Source organism: Primulina tabacum, chromosome 11, assembly GCF_025594145.1.
Source record: "Primulina tabacum isolate GXHZ01 chromosome 11, ASM2559414v2, whole genome shotgun sequence".
In the NCBI taxonomy this organism is placed as follows: domain Eukaryota; kingdom Viridiplantae; phylum Streptophyta; class Magnoliopsida; order Lamiales; family Gesneriaceae; genus Primulina; species Primulina tabacum.
In genome coordinates this window covers 33,348,107-33,360,203 of record NC_134560.1, presented here as the reverse complement: position 1 = coordinate 33,360,203, position 12,097 = coordinate 33,348,107, and the positions used below count along the sequence as shown (strand labels likewise).

The window sequence follows — 12,097 nt, the reverse complement described above, 5'->3', positions numbered from 1 at the left end:
AAATCATTTCCTTTAATGTTAGTATATAACCATTTTTCATTAATTTTATTAATAGGAAACAACATTTGAAAAAACGGTGTTCCTAATATAACAGGAGTAGATATATTCTTTATAAGAATAAAAGTAGTATTAAGACAAACTCCAGAATTACATATTGCCACATCAGACAATTTGTAATTAACTATAAGAGGTTGCTTATTAGCAGCTGTTATAAATTAAGTAGTCTTTTTATAATATTTAGAAGGAACAATTCTGATACAATTTACATCAGCTCCTGTATCTAACAGTGCTTCAATTGTAATTTTAAATTTTTTTATTAATAATTAATGTTACTTTTGAGTACCATTTTTGAGAAATAATCTGATCAATTTTATTGATCCAAATCACTTGATTTATTTCATTAGCATTATCATCTTTAGGTAAAATTTCTTCTTCTTCTTCATCAGAAGTAGAATCTTTTTCCCAAATATAATCATTATTAATATTTGATCTCAGATTTTATCTGATCTATTTCTCCTTTTAATTCGGAGATAGTAGGTTCTTTCTCCTTTTGCTTTGCTTTTTCTAATATTTTGTTATATGAATATAATTCATGTTCTTGTACCGTATTTTGTACAAGATTAGTAGGCTTGTGATTTGCCATATTTAAATAATGTTCTATAGCTTTTTTTCTATAGGATCTTTTATTTGATCTATAAGATCTAAAATGAAAGTTTCTTCATTTGATATATTTATTTATAATCCCATAAAATTTATGAGACATGTATCACAATCATAATCTGGATCACATATTTTGTTTTCTGATATTTCAGAATCATTATCTGAACAATTACTATTAGAATATTCAGATAAATCATCAATAATATTGATATAAAAATCTTTTTGATTTAAATCTTCTTTATTAAGAAGAATATTTATTAATGATTCTTTTAAATCATTATTTATATTAAGATTATCAATCTTTTTCTTGACATAACACTTATTAGCTTTATGTCCAATTTTTCCACATTTTCAGCATACTGGAACTTTATCATTATTTTTTATAGTCTGCTTAGACTTTTTCTTAAAATATTTTTTAGGTTTATTTTTATCTTCAAAATAATGTTTTTCCTTTTAAAGGGAAGTCTTTTTCTTTTCTTATCTCTTTTAGGATATTGTATTGATTGAAAACCTATTTGTCCACAAAAATCACCGATAATATTTCGGTTTTCTTCTTTTTGCATATCAAGTTGTCTTTTTAACTTGATAGCATTGCAAAGAGTTATACATTCGGCAGTTATTTCTGCAGATAAATCTCCATAAGTGAGAATACTCCAATCTATAGAGTTTGTTGGAGATTTAGATTTTAATCTATTTTTAACTCTTTCAGCAAAAAGAACTGGAAGACCAGAAATAAATTTTTCTTTCCAGAAATTTGCATTGCAATCATTTCTGATTAAAACTTTTGTCATAAACACTTCATTAATTGCTCTTGAGATCTATCTAATTGAAGCTAATTAGCTCCAATAAAATTAGATAAAATAGCATAAATAAGTGTATTAACTGCATCTGACTCTTCTCGTCCATTAAGATCAATTATAGAAGAGTTAATAATTTTATTTTTTGCATCTTTTGAGAGATAAAATCTCACCAACCTTGAAGTTGGCCAGTAAAACCAGTAATAATGGCTTGAGCAATTTGCCTATCATTATTACCTTTTATTTTTGCGGCAGAAGAATATATTAACATTTGTTTAATAACAGTTTTAATCTGATATTCAGACTTTTCATCTATATTCCATTCAGTAATGGCTTCCCCATTAAACTGAACATAATCTTTCTTTTCTTCAATTTGAAGATCTATAGGTGTTGCCTTTTTATAAAAAGGTTTTACAATTGATACTTTATGCATTTTATTAATCTGCATTTCTTCTTCAGGTGAACTTGAAGAATTTTCAAGTTGTTCGTCTTTGGTAATTATCGAAATAGAACTCTTTTCTTTTATGTTAATTTTTTGTAATCGATCTATTAGTCCTTCCATAAAATCATCATCTTTTTTAGAGCTTAAAAGAAATTTTTCTTGTTTAAGGTTAGGGGGAGGTTTTATCATAAGATTTTTTGAACATTCTCCACTAGAAATGTCTTTTTTAGATTTTGATAAAATTTCTTCTATTCTAGTAGTTTGATTTCTTAAAGACTGTAGGGTAAGATTAGTAAAATTATTTTGTTGAATAATATGGTCAAAATTACCATTTTCTAACACAGATTTTATAGGAGAGGCATATATCTCTTTATTTCCTTTTTCAATATGTAAAGTCGTAAAGGGGGGATGAATCTCAAAAGATTCTTCACCCGTTTCATGAACATACAATTTATATGTAGATTCAAGAGTATTTATAAAAGACTCATCTTTAAAATTTGAAAATATTTTATTTCTTGCTGGAAAATAAAATTTTTCTATCTATTTGAAAAAAATCTAAATTTGATTGAGTTTCTTTAATCCACTCTTCATATCTTGAAGAATACAGATTTTGTTGTTTTGAGTTTAAACAACTTAAAAACCATTTTTTCTTGTCTTTATTTTTAATTTTTTCTAAACTTTTCTGAATAAGAGTATGATTACTAATAACCATAACATTATAACTCATATCAGAAAAAGCAGGGGAATTGGATTTTCTATTATTAACAGAATAACTTCTTTGAAATCGAGAAGTACTGGATTCAGGAAGATCAACCTTATATTCTGGTTGAGATATATTATCATTAGTCTTTTGAAGACCAGATATACTAATCTTTTCAAAATCAGATATGGAAGAAGTAGAATTTCTACTTTATTCTGGGAGTTTAATTCGTAAATGTCTTTGGGATGAGAATTTTATCTCAACATCACCATGATCTACATATTGAACCATACTCTCTAGTTTTCTAGATTCTTCTTTAATTGTAGGAGCAATATTCTCCATTTTCCAGATTTCTGGCAAAGTAAGTTGATTCCAACTTATTGTTTTGGGAATCATGATATTACTTTTATTAATATCAGTTATAAAGAGTGTAGTTTCACCACTTTTTGAACTAATTTGATTAATATTAATTCTAAAATTAGAAATATTTGAATTCATTACTTTATAACAAATTCTATATAATAGAACCACATTTTCTGTTCCATCTATCATATCGAAACCTTCAATCTTTATATTTAATGTAAGGGCTTTCATGATATTTGGATCAGAAAGAGAGATCGGAAAATTAGGAAAACAGCTAAAATGTATTGGTCCTTCACATAATGAAGACTCTACTATTCCTAATACGGAATCTTCAAATTTATTATGCCTTTGATCTCGTACTAAAATTAAGGCCGAAGTATTTAAACCTAATCTGGTGAGTGGTTTTAAACCTACTTGAATCATACTCAGATGCATAAATCTATAAGATTTCATATGAATATTTTTAAGATTTTGAGATAACAGACTGAAAGAATCATAACCTCCTTTTAGAGGAATAGCTTCTTCTATAGTTTTAATTATATAATCAGATTTAAAACTAAATCCATTAGATCTATATATCTTCGTATTAGAAGATACTGGTAATTTCCAGTTTTGAATATTCTTTTCGAAATTTTCAGAAATAATTAATTCTTTGTTCTTAGTATTACTACTTGAAGATTTATTTTTGTAAAAGATCTTATTATTTTATCCATTAAAAATTAAGTAGATACTGTTAAGGATTTATATCAACCTTATTCTTTGGCTTTACAGGCTTTACGAAACCCGACTTAAGGATTTCTCCTGGGTAGAGCTACCTTCTTCTTTATGGGGGCCCTCGTTGAAAATTAGTCTTATAAAAAGGTTTAAAATTTATATATATATATATGCTGTATATTGATTAACTAGATGATGACAAACAATTATTACTTCTATGTGTGTGTGTGTGTGTGTGTATATATATGTATATTGATTAAGTAGATGATGACAAACAATTATTACTTCTATATGTGTTCATTCCTATCTTGTCTTCTTCTATAATCTGTCGCAACTTAGCTGGAGGGGTCGGCATAATTTGCCTCTATCATAGTTTTAATGTCTCAGCAAAAAAAAAAAAAAAAGCAGTAGCTCGATTTTATTTCCTATAAATGTGCTTGATGTTGACCTCCAATTCTTTAACAAGAAGTTATTTACACAAATTAAATAAGGAAGAGCAAGGCAGCCCGTCGTCTTTTATCCACTTTACTATTGTTTTTGAGTCCATCTCAAGCACTATTTTGATGTCATCTCTCCCTCGTTAACTTTTATTTCTTTAGTTAATGGATTATGCAGTGGTTTCTCTCCCAACCACCAATCTTCCCATACTAGGTTTCGTGTTTATAAATATATATATATATATATATATATATATATATATACTACCTAAACACGAAATGAAGTCCCACAAATTCAAATCCATTCAAACAATTCATATATTCATTACAAATCAACTCGAACTCGAACATATTTAAACAGAAACGATAAAACACATGGATCCATATCCCTTCTTGCTTTTACTTGGTATTATTTCAACTATTCACGTGAGTAGGCTATGGTTCTTCAGGATGAAGCTGATCCTGACTGTGATACACTATAAAAGTTCGCTTGGCTGCGAAATTTCGAGCAAACCGGTCGGTTTTCATTCCTGAGGAAGGGTTCTGATTGAAGAGGTCTTGGATTGCCTTAGGCATCGGCTCACCATTCATCTTGCTCTTCCAATAGTTTCCTCCATCTTTTCTTGCATTAGCAATATAAGCAAACTGAAATATGAATCATCGAGGAATAATTATTTTCTTAAAAAAATAATCAATCATATTTTAAATAAAAATTGAATCATATGGAATCAAGAAATTTGATTGCAGAAAAAAATAATGATGTGTATTTTATGACCACCCCAGAAAACTTGAAGATGAAAGAAATCCACTAAAAGTTTCACAATTACTCAAGCATGAAAATACTATATATATATATATACACACGAAATCCTGAAATTTTTAAGAAATAAACCAGAAAAAATCCTTCTGATTTAAATTTAAATTTTTACAAACAAGATCACACCATGATCATAAATTAGAAATTAATCAAAAATTAACAACAGAAAACAAAAAAATCACAATCCACTTTTGGGTACGAACAAATTGTAAATTTTTAAAGAAAAACACAGGTCGATCGAGCTTGGCGAGCTATTATTCGAAGAAAAAAAAAACCTACAGGTAAACAATTACGAATATTCTGAATTTTGGTAAGCATAAAACATATAAGCGTAACGTTATACCAATAGAATCGAGAGGAGGAAGAAGGCTGAAAATCTCTCGTTCTCATCTTCAAAACTTGGTGGAACCCTAAATCTGGTGTAGTTTTTTTTTTTATCGTAAAGTTTTTAGCCTCTGACTTTAGTATATTATATAGGGATTAGGCATACACCTAAAAAATATTTGATTCAAATTTCTATAATTTTTCAACAAGGACATAAATATTTTCATAGTCAACTCCCCACGTTATGAGATTGGGAGCCATCCCTTTTTTACGATTGGAAAAATCGAGCAATCAAAAAGGTTTGTGCTACCTTTGTATTAAATATGCATGACTATTGTTTTGGTACGGTGGATTTGATTGATTGATTACCATTAATTGCACAATTCTTTTTTTTTTTTTGAAAAGTTAATTGCACAATTCTTGTGATGATATATATAATATATATAAATTTTTGATAAGTTGTATATTTATCTTGTATATTTATATGAGGATTAATAAAGTATTATTCATCTATTGAATGTCATGAAATATAGAAAAATTATACATATAATATGTGAGTGACATTTTATCGATGTTCATACAAATGTGTACGATAAATATACAATATATTTAACTCGATTTTTGTCCTAATGTTGACATAATATTAGGTATTATCGAGACGAAATTGGATATCGATGATATTTGCGTTCAAACTTTGACCAAATGATTCAAGAGTAGGTCTTTTGTGAGACGGTCTCACGAATCTTTATCTGTGAGACACATAACCCTACTGATATTCACAATAAAAAGTAATACTCTTAGAATAAAAAGTAATACTTTTTCATGGATGATCCAAATAAGATATTCGTTTCAAAAAATACGACCCGTGAGATCGTCTCACACAAATTTTTGTCATGATTCAAAAGATCAGAACTAAAAATCCTGAAATTTGATCACAGTTTAAAAGTATTTATTGGATTTATTAAATGCAAATTATTACTAATTAAAACCTCCATATCACCACAGATGGGAAAATTTCGATTTTGCCGAAAGTGAACAAATTAATATTCACTTTTAACCTTTTTCTAGATGAGATTGTGCTACTTTGACTTCCATTTAATTTTATATATATATATATATATATATATATAAAATTTCGTAATTCACTAAAATAAACAACTAATTTGGCCAATACTTTCCAAGATCTTGTAATTATTAGCCATTAATCTTGGCCGCATGTGAAGCAAAATAGTCAACCAAGGCAAAAACATTAAAATGTCCTTTGATTTTGTCAACTTGCAAATGTACATTATATCAAATTTCAAGTTGATGAAAAATCTACTAATTGAATATTGCATGAATTATGCAACCAATTTGCAACAAAAAAATAAATTGACAAATGAGTGGATAAATTAGGTAGCATGCCTAATTATTTCTTTTGCTTAAGAATTAATTGGTTGAAAATGAGTCAAATTGGATCGAACGTAAGAGAATTGAATTGTTCACCATTTCTAGAAATAATCGGAGTGAAAAATGTTGGAAATACCATGGACACTTATTTTTATAGCTAGCCAAAAAAATGGTCTAGAAATAGAATGATAGTGAAATTATAGCTCGAAATCTTTGTCATTAAAACAAATTTACCAAACTATGTTGGTCGGATCCTTGGCAAATCTTCACATAAGATAAAATGAACATTGTTTCGAGATAAATATCAAAATCTACGAACCACAAAATATTTAGAAATTTCTCGAATTTAGAGATAGAAAAGAAATAGAAAAAATTTGAAAGGATTTGGATTCGAACATGAACGAATACAAAGATGACGAGTCTATGTTAATTCTTAGGAGCTTTCTATATGTAGTAGAAGCCGTACGGAAGAATATTTTGACTCCCTAGATATCAATATATGCTAAACAGTATTTGGATTTAAAAAAAAAAACAAAATAAATTGGTTTTATTCTAAGGTCCCCAACCAAAATGGATTCCCCGGCAATCTTTGATGAGAAAGAACAATTTAGTGTCATTTTATATAAAACTTAATGTCACATTTTACTCGAGTGAAAGTTCAGTATCATTGCGTACTTTAATCATTTTATTGGAGTTGATTTTCCATATACTAATAAGCTATTGAATTTAAAATTTAAGAGAATAAGCACATCCTCCACTTTGATTAATTTTATATAACACAAGAGAATTGGTTAACATCATTCTAATTGTTGGATTATATATTGGTTGTATGTGTTAATGTGCTTTTCATGTGTGTGAATGAAAATTGGGGAATTGTAGGTTTGTCCCACATAGGAAAATTAAAGTGGTATAGAAGAGATTATATTATGTTACACTTTACGGAAAAATAAGAATGATTGGTTTAAGAGGCTCTCTTTTGCTCACTCCTGCGTTGAATGTCGTACCAATCAAGGAAAAAATAGCCTAGCTAGAAACAGTTGTCTTTTGCGCACTCTCTTTTATGACATCACCGCAGGGTCTATGTCACGCCCCGGGACGGGGGTTGGTCGACCCCGACGTTGCTCTCAAATTTACATTCGAAAACAACAAGCCTCAGAAAAACAAAATTCAGAAACCAGTCTTTTTATTCGTAATACTAAATAATCAATTATCTGTTACAACTCAAATACTAATGTTTTACAGCGAAAATATAAAACCATACATCACAGTATCTTAACAGATGCAGCGGAAATAACATAAACTAGAATCAGAACTGAGAAATGACAGTTTTCTTCACCAGCCCCAAAACTGGATATGCTCTTCTTCTTCTAATATTTCTTCCTCGTTCTTATCTGAGATGGTTTTGGTGGGTGAGTGATATGATCGTCACTCAATAAGCGGGGGCGGGAATATTTCTCAGTTTTCGAAATCATTTTCAACAGAAACAGTAATACAAATAATATACAGAAAACTTCTTATTTTCAGAACATGAATCGGTATTCAGAACAGAAATGCAAGTAAGTAAGCACTGAGCATGTTTGTGAATTTCATGGCTAACTGATATCAGTCTCTTATATGTTCTCTCCTCTAAGGGGTGAGGCCAGAATCAGAAATTAGAATTCAGAAATGTTCAGAATATATATTCCTACCATTAGTTCACTAGATTTCAGTACTTCAAAAATCAGAGATCAAAATACATATACTTGGTTTCAAAATTGGAATCATCAAACTGATTTCAAGATATTTATACATAAACCCACTTACCGTAATTTGCTATAAAATTTCGGTTGAAGTCTGAAATCTGCTTGTTCTTGTTAATGGTTTCTACTGCTCGAAAATAAGCACTCTCTTAGCTCGAAAATTCAAGTGATAATCTAAAGATTTGTGTAACACCAATTCAGAGGTTTGAGGGTGTTATTTATAGGCAAAATTCTGACTGTTAGCCTCCCAATTAATGGCCATAATCTGACATTAACAGTCTTTATTCCATGTTAAATGCTTCAGTTACAAGTCATAAGCTGAATCAGTAACTGTCTGCTGCTGGATTTTACCTGTTGTCTACTGCTGGATTCTAATCTGCTGAAAAAATACCAGCTTGAAATATTAGCTTCTGCTGGAAATTTTGCATTGCTGCTGAAATGCTGGAAATTCGAGTTCTCACATCCCTCCCTTCTTATGAAAAGTTTCGTCCTCGAAACTTGGCTATACATGATCCTCAAAGAGATAAGCATAATGTTCTCGCATCTTTTCTTCCAACTCCTAAGTAGCTTATCTTTCGGTGTGATTGGACCATTGTACTTTGACATATGGAATAATTCGTCGCCTCGGTACTTGGTCTTTGTTATCCACAATCCGAATCGGAATTTCTTCATACTTTAGTTCTTCATTTAAATTGCCTTCGACCAACAGGGGTCCAGCTTCAAGAATATGACTCGGATCGGAAATATATCTCCTTAGCTGCGAAACGTGGAATACATTGTGAATTTTTGACATGTCGGGTGGAAGTGCTAATCTATAAGCAAGTGTTCCCACTTTTTCTAGAATGTCAAAAGGTCCAACATATCTGGGATTCAATTTTCCAGCCTTATTGAATCGGATTACACCCTTCATGGGTGACACTTTCACATAAGCTTTTTCTCCAACTTCAAATTCCACGGGTCTTCTTTTCAGATCAGCCCAACTTTTCTGTCGATCTTGTGCACTTTTTAATCTCTCCTTGATCACAGCAACTTTATCCACTGTTTCTTGGATTAGTTCGGGTCTAACGATGGCTTTTTCCCCTACTTCATCCCAATACTGTGGTGATCGAGATTTTCGTCCATACAGAGCTTCGTATGGTGCCATTCCAATACTGCTGTGATAACTATTATTGTACGCGAACTTTTAAGGGAAGATGCTCACTCCAATTGCCACTGAAATCTAGAGCACATGCTCTCAGCATATTTTCTAGAGTTTGAATTGTCCTCTCTGTTTGGCCATCGGTCTGAGGATGATAGGCCGTGCTAAGAGTAATTTTGGTCCCCATAGCTTGTTGAAAGCTCTTCCAAAAACGGGATGTAAACCTCGGATTTCTGTCTGATAGTATGCTAGCTGGAACTCCATGTAGTCGTACGATCTCATTCATGTACAATGTGGCTAGCTTGTCCAAATTATAGTTCATGCGGACATGTAAGAAATGCGCATATTTCGTGAGTCGATCTACGATTACCCAGATGCCATCATGGTCTTGTCTTGACTTGGGTAAACCAACTAAAAAATCCATGGAAATATGTTCCCGTTTTCATTCGGGGATTTCTAATGGTTGAAGAAGTCCACCAGGTCTCTGGTGTTCTGCTTTGACTTGTTGGCACACGTGACACTTAGAAACAAACATTGCCACGTCCTTCTTCATTCCACTCGACCAGAAATTTTTCTTCAAATCTCTGTACATCTTGGTACTGCCAGGATGGAATGAAAATTTCGACTTATGTGCTTCAAACATTACTTCTTGTCGAAGGTTATCAATGTCTGGTACACAAATCGTCCTTTCATCCATAAGATTCCTTTGTTATCCGTCTCGAAATCTGGTGATTTCCCTTCTTTAGCTTGCTCTTTCAGTTTCACCAAAGCGGAATCTCTATCTTGACTTGTCTTGATTGTCTCTTGAAGACATGGTTGTGCTGAAAGTGACGCCAGGATCACCTTACTCGTATTCTTTCGACTTAAAGCATCTGCTACCTTGTTGGCTTTGCCTGGGTGGTACCTTATCGTCAGGTCGTAATCCTTCATGAGTTCAATCCACCGTCTTTGTCTCATATTTAGTTCCTTTTGAGGGAACAAATATTTGAGATTTTGGTGATCCGTGAAAATTTCACACTTGGCTCCATAAAGATAATGCCTCCAAATTTTTAGTGCGAACACTATTGCAGCTAGTTCGAGGTCATTCGTTGGGTAATTCTATTCATCCGGCTTCAACTGTCTCGACGCATATGCAATCACCCTTCCCTCTTGCATGAGTACACATCCTAAACCTCCTTTAGATGCATCACTGTAGATGGTGAAGTCTTTGCTTTCAGTTGGCAATACCAATACTGGCGTGGAGGTAAGTTTTTTCTTCAAAGTCTCGAAGCTTTTCTCACAATCTTCACTCCATTGAAATTTTGAGTTCTTCTGTGTGAGTTTGGTGAGAGGTATTGCTATTGAAGAGAATCCTTTAACAAATTTTCGATAATAGCCTGCTAGTCCCAAGAAGCGTCGAATTTCTATCACATTCTTTGGCCTTGACCAATCCATGATTGCTTCTACCTTCTTAGGGTCCACAGATACTCCTGTTGCTGATATTACGTGACCCAAGAATGTAACGCTTTCTAGCCAGAATTCGCATTTCTTGAATTTGGCGTACAGTTCCTTCTCTCTCAGCGTCTGGAGGGTGAGACGAAGATGTTCTTTGTGGTCTTCCTCACTTGAAGAATATACCAGAATGTCGTTGATGAATATGACCACGAACCTATCGAGGTATGGTTTGAAGACTTTATTCATGAGGTCCATGAATACTGCTGGAGCATTGGTCAGTCCAAACGGCATCACTGTAAACTCGTAATGGCCGTATCTTGTCCTGAAGGCTGTTTTAGGGATATCTTCCGCTTTGACCTTCAGTTGATGGTATCCTGACCTCAGATCGAGTTTTGAAAAGACCTTGGCTCCTTTTAATTGATCGAAAAGGTCATCTATCCTCGGGAGAGGGTATTTATTCTTAATTGTAATCTTGTTCAACTCTCTATAGTAGATACATAACCTCATGCATCCGTCTTTCTTTTTCACAAATAGTACAGGGGCTCCCCACGGAGATGCACTGGGTCGGATCTGCTTTTTATCCAACAATTCTTGCAGTTGTTCTTTGAGTTCTTTCAATTCTGCCAGAGCCATTCGGTATGGTTCTTTTGAGATCGGTGTAGAATTGGGTACTAAATTAATCTCAAATTCCACTTCGCGGTCGGGAATTTCGCCAGGGAGTTCTTCAGGAAAGACATCCGGAAACTCTTGTACTATCGGAATTTCTTCTAGTGCAAGTGTGGTTTCTTCCTTTACCTCGCTTAACATTGCTAGGTAAACTTCTTCTCCACTTTTCATGGCTTTCCAAGTCCGGCAAGCAGAAAAAAGAGTCTTTCGTTCTTTTGTCTTACCATGAAATAAAAGTTTCTCTTGGCATGGAGTTTGGATGGTTACCGTCTTTCCATGACAGTCTACTAAAGCATGATTCTTGGCTAACCAATCCATTCCAAGAATTACATCGAATTCCACCATAGTTTAGTTGGATTAGGTTTGTCTTGAAACTCTGATCATCTATAAGAACACCAATATCCCGATATAGAGTGCGAGTTTCTAAAATCCGATTTACAGGAGTTGCTACTCTATATGGTTCTTCTAAGTTATCAG

At 32.3% G+C, this 12,097-nt stretch overlaps 1 long non-coding RNA gene across 1 annotated transcript; it reads right to left on the bottom strand.

The window, feature by feature from the left end:
• Nucleotides 1-4,395: 4,395 nt before the first annotated feature.
• LOC142518972 (uncharacterized) lies at nucleotides 4,396-5,408 on the bottom strand. Its single transcript, XR_012813682.1, has 2 exons — nucleotides 5,274-5,408; nucleotides 4,396-4,758 (listed from the first exon to the last, which is right to left on the bottom strand). It is a non-coding gene; the product is annotated as an uncharacterized LOC142518972 (long non-coding RNA).
• Nucleotides 5,409-12,097: the final 6,689 nt, after the last annotated feature.